General features: G+C 39.8%; 1 protein-coding gene across 1 annotated transcript in view; it reads left to right on the forward strand.

Moving 5' to 3' along the window:
• Window positions 1-23,627, forward strand: part of LOC307126546 (uncharacterized protein) — a gene marked incomplete at its 5' end in the record, with an annotated part of 1,586,879 nt that overhangs the window by 1,145,208 nt on the left and 418,044 nt on the right. Inside the window, one exon of the mRNA XM_079817132.1 lies at window positions 18,954-19,048. The remainder of the gene's footprint in view (window positions 1-18,953; window positions 19,049-23,627) is intronic.

Below are 23,627 nucleotides of genomic sequence, written 5' to 3' on the forward strand. Positions count from 1 at the left end.
TGGACAGGATCTCCCCCGGCAGGCACAGAGTTTTCAATTACAGGCTGTCACGGGCAAGGCTGATTGTTGAGAATACCTTTGGTTTTCTCACATCTCAGTGGCGTATGTACAGAGGAGTCATTGAGATCAGCTCTGCCAACGTGGACGCCTGTGTGAACGCTACCTGTGTCCTGCACAACTTCCTGAGGAGGTCCATGAGTATCACCAGGGCACCCATACCATCGGCAGGAGACGTCGAAGCTGCTGGCCTACAGGAGGTCACCCGAGTGAGCAGCAACAACGCCACACGTGAGGCCATCCGTGTCCGGGAGAAATTCATGACCTATATCTCCAACAAGGGGGCCGTCCCGTGGCAACCTGTGGCATAAGCCATGCATTTAAATAGCTTTTAAGAGCCACCAATTAATCACAAAACATGTTTTCTATACATAAAAAAATCGAGTGTGACTACACAACTGTGCTATTTTGAGGCACCATGAAAATGAACTAAAATGTGCTAAAAATGTATTTAACTAAAAAAAAATTAACACAGCATGTTAAAAGGACATTTTAGTTCATATTCATTATTCATGGTGTCTCAAAATAGCACAGAAGTGTACACTATGTTCTTAAGATTATCTTAAGATAATTATAAAATAAAAAAAATCCTGTTTATTTTAAGTAAAAAAATAATGTGTGAAAAAAGAGCCACCTGGGTCTGCTACACGTTTTCAATACGATATGGTAGAATATGATAGATTTGTAATAATATAAAACACATAACCAGGAATATATTTTATAGAACAATATTTTATTTCCGATGTATTAACTTCAAGGAAAAATGAATATAAGGAAACATTTAAAAAACAACTTTGAGTAGAAAAAAAAACACTTCTGGAACAAACACTTGCATACTATACTTTCATACTGAACAGTTTTGAACACTGGAAACAACACTTTCATACAAGGTGGGGAGAAAGCACAAGGTGCAGCTGATAAGACTGCGAGGGAAATGAGCTTACAAACACCCCTAACAGACTTGTCAGTTGCCCCCCATCACTCTCTCCCCAGTGTTCAGTGTGTCCAGCCTCTAAACATTTTGCCTCATACACCATTTTGTGTATTTGAAATTTGAAATCCTGCCTGGTGCTAAATGATAGTGTCCTGAAGTCCTCCAGGAGGCTTTTAAAAAAAAAGGCTGTCACTGTCCTCCTGAGGAGCGCTAGCTCTCCTACTCACAGCCTCCACAGACTGCTGGTGTGGCTCTGGCTCAATGGTTCAGCCATGGCATCATCTCTGTCCTCTGGGGTTAGGGCTTCCCCAACACCCCCTACCATATTACTGGCAGTTAATTGATCTTCTAGGAAGGGGTTGAGGAAGCCCATGACTCCACTGTAGCGCCAATGCCGGACACTGCTTGCCCCTGCTCCACTCCTCTTTCTCTCTGCCTCCTTCCTCCTCTCTTTATGGTAGGTGTCTCTAAGAGACTTCAACCTTTTTTTGCACTCATCCGCTAGTGAAAAGATAATAGAAAACACATATTCAATATAAACACCTCATTACCCACATTTCAGAATAGCTTGTTTGCATGCTATGTCTGAAATGGCATAGATGTGCCACTGATTATATATATATATATATAAAACGCCAACTAGACGCAATGAATTCACAACGAGTTATTACAATAGTGTTCTCATTCGTGTTATGTAATATGACAGTCCCAATCATAGTTATTATTAGTCGTGCAATGCTGTTTGAGCTGCGGCCGCGCTGAATGAACACCGGTAACTACACTGAAGCTCTTTGCTAGCGCGTTATTTAACTCAAGAAATGCCTGTATGAGATTAACCAGATATACAAAATAAACATATTACACATTTTATCTGCACAAAATGACACAAATGTACAAGTAAACTTGAACTAAGTTACGTGATATTCCTATTAAAATGTAAATTTTGGCGGGATAAAGTGGCGCAAAAAAAGACAGCTTGCAATTCCCACTTATTTTCATTAAATATATAACGTAAAAGCACATCAACAACTCACCAGGAACTCCAACAATTTCAGACACCTTGGTCCACGCGTCATTTTTTTTATTTGTGTCCCTGTACGCAAACAGGGACACGTCGTAAATGATCGGGAAACCCGCTACCGCAATGATCAACCTCTCCTCCATTTTGCTTGGGAACTAATGTGGTCGGAACCAAAGTTTACAGCACTGCGTTCTCTGGAATAATTTCAAGCGGAGCACTTCTACATTTCCATTGGTTGCCGCCGAACCGCGTCATAGCTCATTACCATAAAGTTGACCTGATTTCAACTTTCCTCGACGCCCAAATCGTCCAAGACACGCCACGCTGCTCTCGCCGGAGCTCGCCGCCGGGCTCCCATTGAAAATGAATGACTTCCGGCCACTTTGACGCTCTCGCCGGCGGCGGTGTGAACGCAGTTAGGGGTAAACAGTTTTTGGGTGAACAATCCCTTTAATCAGTGTTGTGGTAGTGAAGGGAAAATTCTTCAAGAGGGATAAGGCTGTTTATGCTAGGGAGTGAGGAATGGTGCTGAGAGATTAATTATTATGCATTTCTTTACCTGAAAATGTTTTGGTAGGCACTCCAATAGGGCTGATACGGAAACAATTGAATGGGGGAATGTTAAATGGGCCGATCATGAAACCAGATTCGACTTAGATTGCCCACTGTGTCAGGCTCGGCGAGAGCAGACTGAAGATTATAGCCAATTATATTTTGAGTGGGGAGGCTTTCCACTCCGGGTTTGAAACTGTGCTCGAGACCAGACAGAAGATTCGAAATTTACTTGCCATGGGACATAATTAGTAGATTTTTCCTGATATAAAACTGGGCAAGGGGGAATTGAAGGGTTAACCAGAGGACATGATATGGTGGAGTGAGCGGGTGATCTACATACTGCACAGAAGGGGCTGCACGATTATGACAAAAATCATAATTGTCGATTATTCCCTTGAAATTGTGATAATCGTAATTAATAATCGCAATTACAATTTTCATTTAATTATGTTTTGAATAGTTTAATACCATTTGAAGCAACTGCATGCCATATTTTTATATAAAAATAAACTTTTTTTCTTCCTGAAAAACTTTTATTGCTTTCTATAGCATTAAGCCCAAGCGGCAACCTTCTCCAGTTTCTCTTGAAGCCAATACCGAAGTGACTTAAACTGCAATTCATCGACTGGAGAGACAGGCTCCAGAAGGGAGCAGAATCTCATTGAGCCCAATGTTAAAATGCCCAACTTTACAGCAGAAGAACACATGTTTACAGCCTGGTACAAATTGTGGTTTTGGTCTATACGGCTAATTTTGCCCTTCATGACAACTGTGAGGGGGGTGAATTTTTTTTAATAACTTTTTTATATAAAGCCTTAAAGTTCTGCATAATTAAGGGCGTGGCCACTTTGAGTGACTGGTGGATAGCCATTTATCTGCTGTCTGTTAGTCAGTGCGTCACCTCAGCTCCACCCACGTCCCATCTTTTTGCCCATGATCTATTATCCGGAAGTGACGCGCTGCCAAGATGGCAACGGCCAGCTCGTCCCTACTTTACACTTCAAAACTCCTCTTCAGAATCCTATGGGTGTCCATATTTTTTTTACAGTCTATGATTAAGCCTCATGTCATCTATACATTTGTTTGGTTTCATGCATGGTACTTACAATAATAGGGGCTTTCGCACCGGGTAGTTCTAGGAACTTAGTTATAGTAACTAACCTCCAGGGTGGTTCCCAGAGAACTAAATGTTCCCCTAGGGACATTTTCCTGATTGCATTCGCACTGCCAATGCGATACATAATCATGTTTCGCTTGGTCCCCTTGTGTTGAATTTTCTCCTTAGCAGAAAGTTTGAGAGGTCCATCTATCACTGTTTTCCATGTTTGTAGAATCAAGTCACCTTTATTTATATATCGCTTTTTACAATGCCGATTGTTTCAAAGCAGCTTCACAGTGTTAACAGGAAAATAATGCAACAGAATTTGATTCAGCTGTACAGCCGCTCTGGATAAAACATTAATGTCATCCCGCTCAGTTCAGTTCTCATATAGTGTCAATGCGGACATATCAGTAATATAGTTGAATATTTAGTGTCCCAAACTAAGCAAGCCAAAGGCAAAAGAGGCAACAGTGGCAAGAGTTAATTTGTGGAGTTAATATATAGGCTGTGTACACAGCTTTTTTAAAAATGGTGGGGGCTACCGTGCTGGTGTTTCTCGTGCATTCCACCAGACAACTTAACATGCTCCAAACACACCTCTTAAGCAAGCAGAATAATGTAAGTGGATTTTTTTGTTTTGTAATCACGGCTTTGAACGATTACTTAAACGTGGCATTCGTAATCGTGATTAGAAATGCGATTAATTGTGCAGCCCTACTGCACAGGAGATATTAAGGCAGCCCAAGAACACTCTGTTGTGCAGATCTGTGTTCAATGCGCCCCAGCACAGGCACTGGTTCCATTGGGAAACACGGACGGCACATTTAGCTGAGAACATCTTCTGGCAAGTATAGAAATGAGAACCTCCGGAAGATAACACAAGCTCAGCAATTATCGTGAGATTAATAGCCGATTTCTTTAAGGTAACTGAAAAGTCACCTACTTCGCGGCCTGAAACAGATGGAGGGAGTAAAGATAATGATAAATCAACATCCGCACCTGAGAGGATCTGAGTACTGATGCTGTTGACGACAAGGGTTGGTTCCAAGGCAGTAGCATTTGGTGGGGTGGGCATCTGTGTTGCAGAGGACAGAGTGAAAGGGGTTTTTTTTCTTGAGGAGGAGGAAGGAAGAGGTGCAAAAAAGAGGTAAACTGGGAAAGAAAATAAGGGGTCTGGGCCTGCGCCATTAGTAGAGGCAGCCTTGGGTCGGCCCCTGGAGCATGTAGAGGAACATGGTTTGTCACAGGTCATGTTAGATGGCAACCCACTCCCTGTGCCAAAGCCAAAGAATCTGGAGTTCCCCAGAGTTCCTCTGTCACTGCTGGAGAGGAGACAGCACTTTGGAAGAGATTGCAGCTGGCATTAAAAGCAGGAGCAGACTGTGTAGAAGATTTTATTAATTAAAAATTTGCAGTTTAAGGCTAATGCAAAGACACTATTATGTTCAAATGTGTGCTGACGTTTCAAGTGTGTGCATGCTGACTCGGTGAACGTGCTTCAAAATGACAAACAGAAGATTTGTGTCCTACAGAAAAAGAACTTGGAATGTGGTGATATGTGAGCCAGGAGTTTGAAGGTTGCTACCATAATAGGAAGACAACTATGGTATGTATATATATATGTCAGAAAATCCAAGGTACAGGAGTGTCGGTTGCAAACGGCACTCAGGCTTTGTTGCGTTGGTTGGTGTGAATAAAGCCTTTTCTGAAAACAACGATCCTTTGAGAAGTGATTTTTATAGGAAGAGAATTCTTCAACAACTGCTTGTAACTTTTTAGGCCAGTATTTGCTGTATGAACTAGGGCCCTATGAAATCAGTTTTATTTTTTCCAAAATTCCGTAATCAGGTTGATGTGCTTTATGGTATGCTTTAATTTATTTATTTATAATATATATCTATTTCAGGTCCTAATTAGGAGACGACAGGCAAATGAACCGCTGTGCTGTGCTGCTTATATTTACCAAGCACAAGGCAGTAAAAACACCCATTTCCGTGCCCAAAACAAGAGTCTGATCTAGCTAGCTATCTGTAAAAGATCATAATTACGAGTAGTAAGGTAATTTAGTCAAGATGGTTTTTTACAGTTAAACTCTTAAAGGCTTTTCACAATAACCCTTTCGTTGAAGAACTCACTCACTATTGTCGATGAGAAGCATGCTCTACTGCTCCAGGGGGTTTATGCCAAAACAGAAGTGACCTTTACTAAAAAAGCTGTACAGACTGTTAAAGCCTCTGGGCGGCTGCACATTAGGGATACTAAGGTAGGACCCGTCCCTAGCAGTCTGCTAGTATCGTGTGAGTTTCAAGAAGTAGGGGTACCGCTCTGGAAATCAACAAAGCAATTCGATTTTCTAAATCCAGATATCCTCTTCAATACATGTTGTAAAGTACTTTTGGGTTGCATTGTGGGAAATATCCTATTGGCGCCATTAAAACCTCAAAAGGAAAAAGCCAAAACCTGGACATTTTAGGCAATTTAAAAATCCGACCACAACATGTCCAGGAAAAAGATAAGGTATGGTCACCCTAAGTAAAATAAATATTTAAAAAATTTAATAAAGCAATAAAAAGTTAAATAAAACACCAGATAGTCTTATCTGTATGAACTTGCATTGATTCTTATTAGAGCTATTCGGTCAAGAGCAGTGATTAATTTGTTAATTTCAATGTGGATGAATCTAATGTTTTGAAGAATATGTGTGGCTGTAATTCATTCACCACACCGGTGTGGATACTGTTCTTCGGAATCACAGATTCTACGTCTTGGATGCATGACAAAAATACGAATTGTACTGAAAAATGTCATCTGAATAAGTAACATGTCTGCCACTTTTGTTTTGACCAACTGAGGAAAAAAAAACATGAAAATAATTTTCACTACCAAAAGTGATTTAAATCTAACAACAGCTTAGCTAATATCAAATCAAACCATGCAAAATATTATCATTGTTATACATTGTTCTCAAATTAACCATAAACATAAACACACCACCTTTTTGAATTTTTGTTGTACAGCCTCCTGTATCTGAGACTTGAAGGTAGTTACATCAAAATATCATATTGGCATGGTAAAGACCACAATACATTTATTAAAGCAAATTTACCACTGAAGTTTACTCGCATTTTGTTGCCCTCTGCATTCACCAATACTGGACGATGATTGTAGTCCAGTACAGCAATCAAGGTTCATGCCTCATAAAAATGCAAAGCTCTTGATGGAATGCATCAAAATGTGATTTTGAAATGACTCTAGTTCAGCAGTTGTCCTGGAGTTACACATTAAACACAAACATACATCACATATTGACCTTTAACAATAAATGTCAATAAACAGCTGAAAACACAAGCTCAAGTTCATCATAGACAAACTTATTGCAAAATGATACATAGTATTACATAATTACCTGAATCTAAGATACCTGTCAATTCTTTTGAGCCATCTTGCATCAAGAACAATCTTGGACAATGCCTGATGTGCAACGGAACTGTTGAGAATTTATTGTTAGAAGACTATTTAAAAGAATAGTTAATAAGTTAAAATGAATAAGTTAACATTAATACTGACAGTTAGTACACAGCACTAAGATTAACGTGGCAGATACATATGTGGTTAAAAACAGACTGTGTTATGATTATTTGTGAATTGCATTGAAACGGACTTCATTTCCTAAGATGCATTGAGCAATGGTGAAAGTCACGTGTAGGTTTGTTGATGTTCAGGAGATTTGGCAAGGAGCCATCTTGTTAACGATTTGCTGAACAAGCACACACTGTATTTACTCTTGTTTTTTTCTTTCATTAAACGTCTAAATCGAAGCAACGTCTCGCTTCGTTATTCTTAGTTGCTAAGACGATGTACAACAGGAACCAAGTTTCATCCACTGTGGTCAACCTCCACACCGCCATGTTTACATAGTCCAAAGGCCCATGTGTGTTTTTCACATGATGAAGCACACCAGTCCAGAGATACTAAAAAAAAAACACAAATACTGTCAGTAATTATTATGATGAAAATTCATAATCACACAAGATTTACCATGAACTGTTCTCTACTGCCTTACAACAATACCAGAAATGGTTTACAATGTCTTTTATCCACATCAAAATTATGTGCTGGCCAGCTATCATCCCAGCCTAAGAAAAACTAAAAAATTATGTGCTTGGGAACCTATTTTAAGAACCTCAATGTGGCGACATTTGACTTGAGTTAGGGGAGGGGGGCAGTCATTTTTTTGTAGGCCTACCTGCATCAGCAAAGTATTTGCAGAAATTAAGCAAACTAGTTTAATTTTGTTTGTTAATTTTTTTATTTAATTAATTTATAATTATATTATAATTTATCCTACTTAATTTAGTTATCACAGGAAATTATGTGCTTGAAATGTAAATAATTGTTTGTCCAAGTAACGTTTTCCACTGGAGACAGTGCAGTTATTAATTAATATATATCCAAACATAAACAAAATGCAAAACAAACCAGTCCGTGGCTTTATGCCCCCTGCTGGTCAGGGGCTGGAGCCCTCGCTGGACTCGTAGGGGCATGGAGACACTCTGGTGTGGCAGGTACTGTCGAATGGAAAGGGCTCCTCATCTGCAAAACCCACAGTGAAAGCAGAGCCACTCAGCAGTAGCGCATGGTCGATGTATTGAGAAAAAATCACTTTTCCCCCAGGCAGCTGTGAATGTACAGGTTCATTTATCCCATTTCTTAAGCCCCACATCATTAAAACCCATCAAATCAAAGTCTGCAAGATTCCTCTATGAAATCGGCTATAGCCCGGTCGCCTTGACGGAGGGCCAACAGACAATAAACTGCTAGGTTCATAGTTGAGGTCTAGTATTCTGTAACATATTCCACTGGAGGCAAGCTTTCAGAACCAAAGTGCAGTTTTATTAATTATCATACAGCAAAACATAAACAAAATGCAAAACAAACAAGGCCTGGCTTGGACATGGACAAACTCACCACAGTGGTTACACGCACAATACTAGACAAAGACGCATGGCAACATGAGGGGTTAAATACACACCTGTAAACAATCAAGACAATGAACCAATGACAGAACTGAACTGAGAACCCACATGACTAAATTAACCAAAAGATATGTTCGACATCGGCTGCTGGATGCAACCGATCGAGGAGAGCAACTGCGTGCAGATGGGGAGGAGCTGTAAACGGAGAAGTGAAGTCGGACACTTTCTGCTTCCCTTAGTGACGCTCGCGCTGGGTTTGCATACTTTATCACAGCTGAAGGGAAATAAATGCAATATTTGTCAAAAACAGATTTTCATTTATGTACTGCTTAATACAGCGTCTGTTTGTACAAGAATAAAGTTCAACATATAAGGCTACTCTATCAATGAAGTGGGGTCTACATTTTTTCATCAGTTTTATTTTGATAAACATGACAATATAGCATTGTGACAACATGAAAAGAGGTTTTGCAGTTATAAAAAACTGATTTGTGAGCATAAGTGGAACTGAAGGCTGTGTCGTCATCAGAGCTCCTGCAGCCGTTTTGGAGAAGCTGCACAAAATGCACCAGCCAACTGCTCTCGAATCGCTCTCGCGGCACTTTGTTGACATACATCACAGTCACGTGGCGTCAGCACTGCCTCAAGTCGGACAAAATTTCTAACCGCCATGCACTGCTTCAAGTCAGCCACCGATCGGTCTGCGCATCGCTGCATCAAGTTGAACAAGCTTAAAGCTACACTATGTATCTTTTCCATCCACTAGAGGTTGCCTGTTCAAAACAAATGCGTAGTGTGATGACACCACGTTTGAGCGCAGAATCTTGGGACATGTGGTCTTCACCTCACAGCCGGTGGAAAAGAGTCAGGATAGGACTCTGGCAGAAATCATGCCCTTCAGCGTCCAATCCGGTCCGTGGGTTTAAAATTCTTCCAGCATACCTTGTTTGGGAGGGCAGCGTGTGTGTGTGCGTGTTTGTTCATTTAATTTTTTCTAGACATTTAGTCATGTGTTTGTCGATGATCTGAGTTGCTGAGACACACTAGGTAAGGAGTGTGCGCCACTCCTTGTATTTTGGTTTTCTTAGTTAGCGCAGGGACAGGGCGTTGTATGCCCCAAAGATTTCGGATTAATTTTCCACTTTTGGTAAATTAGAGGGATTGGGGGTAGCTTGAAAATCATTATTTGGTTTTATTTTGTTCTTTGCCACTTTAGTTTTTTTCCCAACAAAGTTTTTTATTATTTATTTTTGTTTATCACATTGTAAATAGCTCATTCACTGCATCTAGTGGCTTTGGCTCATTGTGTGAATAAAATAATTACTTCTCAATCATGACCGTTTCTACTTATTCTAGTCCACCAGCACTAATGTAATGTCTAAGGGCATTTTCACACCTACCTTGTTTGGTCCGGATTTTCTGACTTTTCAGTTTGGTCCGAATCAAAATTGCAGGTGTGAAACCTCCCCCGTACCACGATCCGGACCAAACAGACGAAATTTGTTCCGACGAAAAGAGGTAGTCTCGGTCCGGATCAAACTGAACAAAGGTTCGGTTTGTTTCTAGTGTGAAAGCATTTTCTGTATGGTTTGGACTTTCAGACCATTTACAGGAAGTTTATGTTTAAATATTATAACGTTATTTTTAAATTCAATCTAGGCTACATTGATTATGAAAAGTGAAAATATGCGCATTATGTCTGTAGACAAAGTCAGAAATAATTTTGAACTAAATTTTGTATGATTTTGCTTAGAAAGCATTTCTTTAATGGGAATTTCGTTTTGTATAAATTGTATCTTAATTTTAATCAACGTTTAATCAGATAATTGCCTGGATTTAATAAATAAGAAGCAAATAGTCTATAGCAGACAAAAATCACGGGAGCGATCACATGGTTTACACATGAACTGGAGCGGGTCTCAAATAAACCGAAACTCAGCAGCTACTTGCCTCACAAACATGAGAAATATGTGTATATAAAGCTTGAAATGTCCACTTTTAAACGTAACAAATAAAAAAATAGTCAAGCAATGCGCACTGTTCAATAGTGGCAACGATATGCGTCCGTTCATTCAACTTGTCAAAGACGCTGACGTCAGACGCACGTCCGTTTACAAACCAATCAATGTCCAGATGCCGCCCACATAGATGATGACGAGTGGACGCAAGTGCGTAGTGTAAAGTTCTTTAGTCCGCTCACATAATTGCAATGTGAAACCAAACCAAAACTAACCGAATATATAAAAAGTATCAAAACATGAACTTCGGTTCGGACCGTGGTGCGGACTTTCAGGTGTGAAAACGCCCTAAATGTTGCGTTCCATCTCCTAGACCTTTAGAGATCGTAACATTTAAGAGAGAGATAAAGCTTACGTGTCAAAAAGGTTGGTGGAATTGGGTGTTTTGGTGTTGTCTGCAGGTATCCTTGGTTATGATGGTCGCCCTATTATGGTCGATGAGGAGCAGAGTGGAATGGCTGAGGTGGAGGGTTCTGAAGCAAAGGCTGTGCTACCACCCTTTGAGCTTTTTACTCCGGCTTCGGTTGGGTCTGGGGGTGATGCGCGGCTTAAAATCTGTTTGGCGCTAGTCCAAATGGATGCGCACGAGAGGGCAGAGGGCCGTCGGGCTGAGATGGATCTACGACTCGAAGTCCGCAGATTAGAAATAGAGGCGGAGAAGTAGGTAAAACTGCGAGAACTTGAGCTGAAAGCCGCCAGAGGTACACCGGTCCCAGCTGGGCAGCCCTCACAGGCCGTTGACACTTCATCGGGGGCCGGGTCACTGGGAACCACCTTTGATGTAAGTAAGCATATCTCTCGTGCCGCAATTTCAGGAAGAAGAAGTTAATGCATATTTTAGTGTGTTTGAGCTTATTGCATCTGCACTTAGGTGGTCTAGAGATGTGGCCTCTATTGTTGCAGTGCAAATTAACAGGTAAGGCTCAGGACGTTTGCGCTTCTCCATCCTTAGAGGATAGTTTGAATTATGATGTGGTAAAAGCTACAATTTTGCGCATGTGATAAAATAAGCCTACCGACAGCGTTTTAGTGGTCACGCATTTTTTTTTTCCAGCCAAACATTTGTTGAGTTTGATAGAGAAAAGGGCATTTTATCTGACAAGTGGTGCACATCGAATAAGGTCGAAGATTTTAAAACATTACGAGAACTAATTATTTTGGAGGAATTTCAAGAACTGTATCCCTAAGCGTGTTGTCGTTTATTTAAATGAGCAGAAAGTGACGGCCTTGTCTCAAGCCGTTGTCTTTGCGGATTAATTCGCGCTGACAAATAAAAATGTATTTGTTCCTGCCCGTTCTGATAAGGCTTGAACCTGTTCCTGAGGGTCCCACTAGTCAAGGAAGACAGAGAATGTTTTTACTGCCATAAACCTGGCCATTTAATAGCTGAAATAAAAACAGCAAAGTTCTACCACTAAGAGCGCTGGATTTGTCAAATTTGGTGACAAGCCAGATTATAGCTATGAACCTTTTCTGATGGAAGGATTAATTTCTGTTACTGGTAAATCTGATGAGCAAGTAAAAGTTAAGATGCTCCGTGATACTGGAAAAAAACAATCCTTTATTTTGGCGGAGGCACTGCCGTTTTCTGATCAGACTTTTTGCAGCAGTAATGTGCTGGTACAGGGCATAGAGATGGGTCTGGTCAAAGTACCATTACATCAGATATATTTAGAATCAGAGTTGTGTACAGGATTCGTCAAAGTAGGCGTTTGTGAGCGGTTGCCTGTGAATGGGGTAGAATTTATTCTCTGTAATGATTTGGCCGGTGGGAAAGTCTGGCCCTTGTTGGAAGTTTTTGACAAACCAGTTTTGTTGGATCAGCCCGATGAATTGTCAAAATAGTACCCTGAAACTTTTCCTGTCTGTGTGGTTACGTGGGCTCAGACTCGCAAAATGGATGACACTGATTGGTGGTGGCTTGGGGGCGGCAGTGGCTCAGTGGTTCATATAGGTTGTCTACAAACCGGAAGGTTGGTGGTTCAATCCCCGGTTCCACAAGACCAAGTGTCGAGGTGTCCATGAGCAAGACACCTAACCCCATCTGCTCCCGACGAGCTGGATGGCGCCTTGCATGGCTGACACCGCCGTCTGTGTATGAATGGGTGAATGTGAGGCAATATGTAAAGTGCTTTGGATGGCCGATGGCTTTGGTTGAAAGCGATATATATAAATGCAGTCCATTTACCATTCGCCTCCTTCAAGTTCGAGCTGCTTAAAGCTGAAAATTATTTCGGCACCAAAGGAAGATGCAACTCTGCAAAAGTGTTTCTCTGTTGTTGTTTTCTCAGAGGTAGCACGGAAACGAAAATCTGCCTATTTTGTTGAAAATGGATTACTGATGCGTAGATGGTGCCCTGATGTTATATATGGGTCTGAATGGAGATTGTTATTCCTTCCTGTTTATGACAGCAAGTTTTGTCTCTAGCTCTCGTTAATACATTTCTTTTGACCTCGTTTAAAAACTGATGTCACGCAATTTTGCCGCACCTGTCAAACCTGCCAGATTACGGGTAAACTGAACCAAGTAATTCCTTGTGCTCTGCTCATTCCCATTCCAGTCGTAAGGGAACCATTTGAACATATATATACAAATTTTATTCTTTGAGGATAAACCCCTTGAGATGCATCATCTCCTTTTCAAGGGGGTCCTAATACACAGCGTTGAATAACACACAAAGGACAATAAAAACAATAAAACAAGACAAAGCAATAACAGTCATCTAATCCAAATCAGCAGACATGCAACTACTCAGTTAACCAAAAAATAAGAATTGTTGCCAAACATTAATAATTATACTCAATCATCTAAAACAATTACAACAAGTTTCGAAACAACAGAATAAACCTTTTTTAAACATATTAAATTAAGTCAACGATCGTACTTTTAAAGGTAAATTATTCCAATCTGCAGGAGCCTTAAACCTGAATGCTTTCTGTCCAGAAAGATGTCATTGTTGATTGTCTGGGCCCTTTGCCTAAAACTAAGGCCGGCAATCAATTTTTGTTAACCGTAATGTGCATTGCTACACAATTTCCAGAAGCAGTTCCATTGAGAAAAATTACCTCGCTGGTTGTTATTAAAGCACTTGTGAAATTCGGCCCCACTTTATATTAGGTGGCCTTAAGTACTATGTACTTACTGTGTTCAAATTGTATTGCAAAACACTTTTGCTGATATTGAGGTGGGATACGGGTAGGGTTAGGGACAGGTGTGGTGGTATGGGTAAGTTTAAGGGTAGGGTTAGGTGTAAGGGAAGTGTCAACTGTGTAATTACAAATTTAACTACATACATTAATTACAGATGTAATTATATGCAGGTATTTTTAAATATGTAAGTACAATTTAAAAACATGTATGTACACAATAAGTGCATTGTATCAAATGATTAATTAAAATGTTAATACATAGTAGTTAAGGCCACCTAATATAAAGTGGGTCCTGAAATTCTTTACTACGTGTGGCCTACTGAAAATTGTGCAAACAAATCAAGGCACTAATTTTCTTTCAAAGCTCTTTCGCAAGTTCTGACAACTTTGAATATTTCTTATAGGATCGCAAGTGCTTACCATCCAGAGAGTCAAGAGCTGTGTCCCAATTCAGGGGCTGCATCCTTCAAAGGCCACATTTGAAGGCCGATTGCGTCACCGCGGAGTGACAAAGGCTGTGCCAATTGAAACGTTGCAGCCTTCAAAGGACTCATTTGAAGGCCGATTGCGTCACAGCAGTGCTGCGAAGGCTGTCCCAATTCAAACGCTGCACCCTTTGAAGGCCAATTGCGTCATCCTGGCACGACGAAGGCTGCCCAAATTTGGAATATCATTAAAATGCAACTCCAAATGCGCCCTTCGTTTCTCAGGCAAACGAAGGATACAACAGTGGACACTTCGCAGCCTACCCTACCCCACAATTCATAGCGTGCCGGTGACGACATGACTTTTATTGGATGCAAGCTGCCATAAATTCCCAATGAAGAAGAAGGAATTTTATTCAAAGAAAATGAATAGTTCTGTGAATAGTCCTAAAATGAATAGTCCTAGTTCTGTGGCTGAGGAATTCACATATAAATGTAAGTAGTATTGTGTTTTAATTCATTCAAATTGCTATCAAAAATAAGTGTTGATAAAAGCATAAATATGGACCAAGGACTGAATCCCCATTGAAAACCAATTAACTGACTGAGATAAATTAATAAAATCCTAAATGTAATAGCAGCAAAATGCATTTCTTAATATTTTCTAGTCCAAATATCAAACAATAATTTCATTAAGGAGCATTTTCATAGGCTAGTAGCCTACTTTTTTTATGTCATATTTAGCCTACATTCGAAGCTTCTATTGATTTTATAATTAAGCTTTCATGTTTTATGAGGGCATAACCATGAAAAGTGTAAAAATCCTCCAACGAAATGCTCAATTTGAATAAAATCGAACAACATGGATTATATATATTTATTATTAATATATATATATTATATATATAATGGCACGTGCCCAAAATTGCGTGCCTCGCTTTGTGTGTGGCAAACGGGAGAGTAAAGTTTTTTTTTTTTCCACCGCATTGAAAATGTTGTTTTTGAGTGTAAATGCCAAGTAATATCGATTGAAGAAGAATATTTCGTTACACGAAAACATGTTGTGAATTATGGAAATTATTAGATCCATCTTTTTTCAATGCATTTTGACTTATGGACTTTACAATGCTCTGGAGTTATTGGAAATGTTTAGATCCGTCGAATCGTATATGCAGACACCAGCATCTTCAAGGCTCTCAAGCAAGGCTAAAACCTCTGCGCCTCACAATGTCTTTCTTGCTGACATTTCAATGGTCAATAGCATAGGCCTATTTAAACAACTAAAAAGTTGCTATATGTAGCGCATCTTCACTGGCGGGGAAAAATAGCAAACTGAAATACGCGACATTCCGCCTGTAATGTGTGGTAATTTGACCTCTATGGCCATTCTACAAATACTCAGAACTCTTTTGTAATTTTAATAAAAACAAGAATATTACAACAGTTTAGGTCAAAAGTCAGGGTACTGTAGCTGTAGGCTATGGGTTTAATTTCAACAAAGTTATTACATTGCAAAATATAAAAACGGTCAAAATGACTGCCTTGGAAGTTACTTCCATTTAGATGATTTTTTTTCCCAAACCAAGACTTGTAAATGCTTCTTGTAAAATTGCCTAATTTTCAGATGTTTGAACTAGGCCTACAAACAAGACAAATTGTTTTTTTTGTGTTTTTTTAAGCCTTGAATTTCAATAATGCATTCAAGTAAATAAAACCGCAGCACTAAAACTGTTAATAAAAATGTTACAAGTGCAGTTTCTTTTGTCAGGTGCTCTGAGGCTAAACTTGTTGTAATACTTTTTGTTTCAGGGACAAAGGAGCAGATTGCTCAATTCATTACACTGAGGGCCGAAAATGATCATTTATTTACTGGGGCCAAAAACTCTGCCCTTGTGGTCTGGCGATAAGACATTAACCTTTTGTAATATTTCCATTAGCTGCCTCTTGTGTATACAAAAAAAAATAGCCCTCACCCTATAAATGTAACGGCAATGAGACAACAACTACATAAACCAATAGTCTTTCACTTTGCTGTTGTTGTTTTTTTTTAGTGCTGTCATGCAAGATATGTCTACAAATGTTTTTTTCTTTTATCAAACTTGACGATCCAGGCATATCATTTCTGGAGCATTTTCTATAGAAACAACTGTAATTTTCTAATGTTAAGATTGCACCCCTGTGTTAATATTTTTTTCATAAGTCTTTCCTTTTTCTCTTGTTTTAGGAGAATTCTGGAGAAAATGGACCTGTTGGGGAAGGTCACTCCCTTGCAGGCCAAAAAGAAATGGGACAACTTAAAAAAAAAAAACAAAGTAAGCAAGTCAATTGACACGTTTGCTGAAATGTGTTGTTGTAGTTGTTAACTACAGACATGGTCTATTTGCTCTGCCTTAGGATTGCAAGTGTCCTGGGACAGGTCAGGGGGTGAGCGGGAAATCCACTGCTGCAACTTGGCCGTGGTTTGTCCAAATGGATGATGTCTTGGGACAGAGGCCTTCCAACAACCCCCCTGTCCTAATTGCCTCCATCCCTGATGACCAACCAGGGCCAAGTTCAGCAGTGGCTGAGGAGGAGGAGGAGGAGGAGGCAGGCCCAGGCCCAGCCCCGGCCCCAGCCCGAAAAAGAGGCCGTGAAGATGAGCGCATTGAACTAATGAGGGAAGACATGAGGTTCCAAAGGGAAACTGAGGCAAGGAGGGCACAAGACGGCAGGGAGAGGATGGACAGACTCTTTTCTCTCCTTGAGAGAATGTTAGAAAAATAATGTTACGTATTTAAATTTTTGTATATATTTGTTTTCCACTTATTTCTGTGCAAATTTTATTTATGACATGCAAATTAAAAGTGGTATTTTATATTTGGAATAAGTTTGTTGTAAATGAAGCAATTTTTTAAAAATTTGGAAATAAAACAAACATTGAAACTGAAAACTGATTACTTTTTTAATGGGAGTAAGTTATAAACTTACTTTTTTTGGCATGTAAATTTCAATTTGTACATAAATTAGTTATTTTAACAACTATTTACAACAACAGAAAAAACTAATTTAAATTAACGATACATAAAATAGATTGGGAACACTTATGCACGCTTTTATTCAGCTGAGCAGGGAGACCCTGGTGGTGCTGCTGGATGGGATGGTCCACAATAGAGACCCTGGTAAGGCCTCTGCTGGTGGGACATCATCTGGGATGGTCTCCTGAGTGTTTCAGTGCATATTTCCACTGTCCACTGCATTGTCTACCAGCGGGTTTGCAGGGCTGACTAAATCGACAGGTGCCATGTCACTATTTTCAAAAAGAGGGAAGAATAAAAGAACTCTCATCAAACCATAAAATATTATAAACATGCAACACCATTCTTTTTTTTTTTTCCTTAGGCATTGTAGCTTTATAACTGTCTTACTTGCCTGTTACAAATAGTCATGGTCAGCGGGTACCTCCTCCAGGGCAGACACCTCAGCAGACAGCTGGTCACGCCATGGAGCACCACTGACTGTCTCCAAACCCTGCTCCCCCTCATCCTCTGCCACATCCTCCTCGTGCTCATCCTCCGGGCCCATGATGTCACCAACCTCAAGGCAGATGTTATGGAGGATGGCGCAGGCTGTTATGACCTGAAATGGAAAAATGTATAAATATATATATATTTTTTAACAGATTGAAGCGTATTAAAATTTATTTTAAATGTAGTTACGTGAGGTACAAAGGTGTGGTGCACCTCCAGCGCTTGCAGGAAGATAGCCCTAAACCTGGTCTTCATCATCCCAAAAGCACGCTCTATAATGGAGCTTGCCCTGGAATGATGAACGTTAAAGCGCTGGGCTCCCACACCTTGCACTGGCCTCTTGTAGGGAGTGATGAGGGGGAGTGGGTGTTGGAGGCATGGGTATCCTCCGATACACTGACCTCCTGTACAGTGGGCTGTGGCGGAGCACTCGTGAGTCATGCCCTGACCTGGGCCAGCCCACGTAGGTGTCAATGAAGCGGCCCTGATGGTCACAAACTGCCTGCAGGATGATCGACGGGAACAGTTTCCTGTTCCTGTAGCACTGACCATCAGGGCCGCTTGGTGGCTTGATGCGGACATGGCAGCCGTCGATTGCTCCAGCAGCTTTCAGGAAAGCTCTGTGTCTTGCCAGCCCTGCAAACCCACGGCAAACTGCCTCCAGCTTCTCTGGGGTGTTGGGGAGGTGAATTACTTGGTGGCGAATGGCCACCACCTCTTCTGCAACTCGTCGGACAATGCGGTGGACAGTGGAACGAGGCATGTCAAATGCTCTGGAGACCACCCTGTATGATGTGCCACACGCCAGCCAGAAAAAAAACACCAGGGTCTCGATTGTGGAACCCCATCCATGTCGACGTTCATTTAACAGATCCAGCAGCACTGTCAGGGCCTCCCTGCTCAGCCGAAAGTCAGGACGTGTATCCGAATTACTAAAAAATCTGTCCAGCAGTGGGACATTCAGGTTAATCCTGCAGTACAGGGGTCTGGTCTGATTTAGGCAAAGAAGGAAAAGAGAAATTGACAAGTCAATGATGGTTTATACTCAGATACTCAAAACTGGGTTGATAACCTGTCTAAATACATTGACCATGGTGAAGAGAATAAACTATAGCCTATCAAATAGCATCTTGGCAACATGTAAGTCAACATTCAAACCGCTTTATGTGTATTTTATGTTTTCATGAGTCATAAGTTTATTCAAATTAGTTGAACCCAAATGCTAGCAACAAATAAAATGTATAATCCGTCAATAAGGATGCATCCTTCAAAGGATGCAGCCCCTGAATTGGGACACAGCTAAGGTGCTCTCAAGCTTTTTCATCAGACACACTAAAAACAATGCTCAGGAAGTACTGCATGGATACAGGTAAAGTTGGGATGAGGGGGTACCATTGGTCTTGTTCGCCATCAGAGAGGCAGTTCAGGAAAGCCTTGGGTTCAGTCCTGCTGTATTGGTATTCGGGCACACAGTCAGAGGTCCGTTGAAAATGCTCAAAGAAAGTATATTGTCCCTCGATTCTAGCTCTAAAGTGAGTGTGTTGGAGGACTTCAGTAAATTTCGTGAACGGCTACATAAAGCTTGTTCTATGGCAAGAGATTCGTTGGCAAGTGCACAACAAAAGATGAAATGCCAATTCGATCAGAGATCTGTACCGTGTTACTTTAGAATAGGTGATCAGGTACTAGTATTGCTTCCTAATGCGGGCTCTGCTTTATCAGCACGGTTCTTCAGACCTTAACGAGGAGTTAGGGAAAATGAGTGATATAGACTATGTAATCTGTACTCCCGACAGAAAAAGAAAATCTTGCGTGTGTCATGTGAATATGTTAAAGATATATTACAACCGAGAATCTGTGCAGATGCAGAGGAAAAGGCTGACTCTGTGTCATTTCCTGTCATACCAGCCTGTGTTGGGGTAAAGATCACTGACCCTGAGGATGATGGGATAGTGTCACATCATACTCGTCAGAAGCAGAGGTGTGTGCGTTCATCTGAGCCTCATTGGTCTGTCATCACTCGTCAATGTCAAAATATTTGAGAAAACCAATCAAATCAGAGTAGGCGGGCTTTATGTTCACACAGAATCTGCTGAGGCTAAACGCGAATTTTAGCAGCACGACTCGACGTCAAGTGAGAGAAATGTAAGCTAAGACTTTGCTTCTTTAAGTCAGAAATGTTAAACAAAGAAGAAAATATTCAGGCAAATTAATAGCCTACAATTTTGTCTAATTTCGCCAATGTGATTCATAAAGTAATTAACAAACAAGAAATATTAACAAAACCGTTTTCTTCAGATTAGGCATAAGATTAATAATGAATGTGTACATATTGTAAATTAATATTATTCCATGTGTAGCCTTCAGTAAATAAATAAAAAAGCTCCGCTATTTCAGCCTGTATTGGGCATAAGATTAGTAATGAATGTGTTTATTTTGTGAATTAATTGAATAAACTTAAACCTTTAATAAACAGTAAATAAACGTGTCTAAGAAAAGTATTCATAAAACATATAAATATCAGTATGTTAATATGTAAACCATATTTACTTTCTTCTCTGATGAAAATGGAAAAACTATATCAGTTAAAGCTCAGTGTTAGGAGGGGAAGAGACTGGGCAAGATAAAAACAGAGAAAAAAGAGAGATGTGGAGATAAGAAAGACAAATAATCTACTGCCCAGTGACATGGTTTTCAAGCTACTGTTATCTCATTTTTTGGCCTCCAGAACATCTTAAAATGCTCATATGTAGATCAGAGAAATAAACATTTTCTCAGGGGAGCTTTATAAGTATTACTTTATAAGTATTACTAAACAGCCATCCTATGGATATGCATGTTAGTAAGCTACTAGTTAATAGTGCAATTTGGACCCTATAATACCCTCACTGGGGGCTAAGCCCCCCTAAAATGAAAATCCTAGAACCGCCCCTGGTGTCATACTGCCCATTGCGTTGTATGGAAGTGAGGTCTGGGGCCCAGCGGGAAACTACAGCCATAAGGTCTGGGACAAACATCCCGTAGAAGGTCTACATGTAGAGTTCTGTAGAAACATCCTTCACGTCCACAGAAACACACCTAACAGCGCATGTAGCGCGGAGCTAGGCTGTCTTCCCCTTAATTTAATGATTTAAAAAAGAGCTTTAAAGTTCGGGATTCACCTAAACTGTAGTTCTGAAGACAATCTTCATTTTAAATCACTAAAAACACAGAAAAGTAATCTTTGTGTATTGGTGTCAGAACTGATGAACAACGCGTTCAATATCACTGCTCCTGAAAAATCTGAAACAATTAAAGAAATTATGAATAATGAGAGAATCATGTATGCAGCATTGGAAAGAACAAACCAAAGAGCAAAGTCGTCTTCAATGTTATCTGGGACTAAACAGAGTGTACAGTCTGGCTGACTCTCGTCTCGGTCAGGAATACATCACGCTGAGAGTTATTAAAGGTACACTATGTAGGATTTTTGTAGTAAAATATCCATAAACCACTAGGCCAGTGTTATATATTTTGTTCAGGTGAGTACTTACAATATCTCAAATGTTTTCAACTATTTGTAAATTGTGAGAAAATTGCGATTTTAACCGAGGTACAGGGACGTGTGAATAGGAGTGAAGGAGTCGCCTGTCAATGGCGTCATATCTGCTTTACCCTCGGTTTCCGCTCGGTTGCCGTAGAAACCATGGCAGCATATAGTCTCGTGGACAAATGCGGACGGTGTAGCGTCTACCAAACAACTCTACCGGTAGTTTGTTTCGCGCAGTCGTTATGGAACACAATTATTCTTTGCCGTTTGCAGCTGATTCTGTCGACAAAGACAAGTCCCATAAACGTAAACGTCAACGTACAGGTCAACCAAATGACACAAGATGATTTTGGGACAAGAAGAGAAATAAAACCAGGATCAACATCGGTGTGGCATTTTCAAAATGGAGAGAACTTCGCGAAAAACTTCAACTAGACAGAGACGCCGATCTTGCATGTGTTTTAATAGACAGGTGAGTAATTGGTTTAATTCCTTTACTGACAGAAAACGTGTTATTTGTTTATATCAATCAACAGTGCTAGTCTTATTGTTTGAATATCTATGCATATGATGTAAAACATTGTGAGGTCATGTTCACTGTGAATACTTCAAGGCATGTTAAGAACTGGTAAATGTAAATTTGTTGTTTATATTGTAGCTTTAGTGTTTTTTTTTATTGTTTTTTTTTATTTAATTTATTTCTTGTTTTTGTTTTACCAAAAAGTTACCAAAAAGGAGGACCTTCCACATCCACTCCTTGCAAGAGACCTGGAATGCCTCTTCAAACCCTCTCTACCATAGGTTCGTCCAGTGAATCACCATCAGATAGGTAGGCATTACCAAATGTGTTTTATGTATTTTTTCAAAAGATGATGCATAGAATAACATTGGATAAATTGCTAAATTATGCTTTACAGAGATCTTTGTTTTCTGGAGCCTGGAGTCGAGCACCTTTCTAGTGATGAACAGCTCTTACATGAAAGGTGACTTTAAGATGTGTTATTATGTAAAAATGTGTTGTTAAAAAGAATTGTATATTGCAAGCATCACAAGCCACAAATTGCAGTGTGGCATAACCAAGCCAGTGTTGCGTATGCCGCCATTACAAACCAATGTTTGATTCTTTTTGGGTGTTGTGTAGTTTTTCCAAGATGAGCTTCCATGATGAGTCCACCATTACCGTGAACGAAGCTGCCAATGATCTTCAGAACACCGTGTAAGTCTTGTAATGCATTGTTATAGATCCTGTTTGCTGTCTACTTCTCTTTGTGTAATTTTCTGTGCATGGTATTTAGTTATGTCATTTAGTGAGTTTATTAGTTTAATTGTTATTACAATTATTATTACCTCTACTAATACTGCTCTTTTTTATTATTATTATTATTATTATTATTATTATTTGCAGGATTGAATTGAAAAACCCAGATGATACAACATGGGAACTAGACAGTGAGGACAGCACTTCTGATGAGGACTATGTTCCCTCTATCTGTCTTAGGTTTGTCTGCATAAATCATCTTTTTAGCTTGATAAAAGCAGACATGTAAAACATAACAATCTCAGTTGAAGGACTGATTGTTTGTTATCAACTGGTTTGGTTCCCATTACACATGGTTTTATTTTTCTTGTCAAAATGAAAGTATAGAAAAGACATACATTTTTCTTGCACATAGTAATAATACTTTGTTGTAAATATTACAGAACGGGTGACGGAGCTAAGGACTTTAGGAAAATTGAGGAGCTTAAAGTAATTGGTCTAGAAGAGACCGTCCATCTTACACAAGAAGATGAAGTGCTACCCCTACGTGAAGAACATGTCCCGACATCTTATGCTAGACACCAAGTCTTGTGTGAGGAGGACATAATTGGACAACGTGCATCTATTGTATATGAAACACAGTTGAAACAGTTGGTCACGCTTGTGCAGATACCTATAGTGAAGTGTAATTCCAGGAACACAATTACAAAAGAAACCTGCCAGGCTTCACCACCTTTTGAAGTCCATCTGACTTCCAGGGGAACAGCAAGTGTCATCCAATGGGTAAAAACAAACACAAATCTGTATATTAGCGTATGTACATGAGAGTAAAAAATCTGTTAATAGGTGCATGTTACAAAACATATTGTTGTCACTCTATTCATCTTAGTTTACTTAGGTACAAGTTTATTCATTTTAATGGGCTGGTGTTGATGTATAATATATTATGTGTAAGTGCATACACATTTTCCAGTTTTCCAATAGTAATCTATATACCTTTGAATTCAATGCAGATACTTTTTGTAAATTCACAGATTGTATGCATTTTAATTACTCTTTTTTATTTTATCTTCTAGATATGTTCAAATGGACACAA

This window comes from Gobio gobio (genome assembly GCF_949357685.1).
Source record: "Gobio gobio genome assembly, chromosome: 5".
Lineage (NCBI taxonomy): Eukaryota > Metazoa > Chordata > Actinopteri > Cypriniformes > Gobionidae > Gobio > Gobio gobio.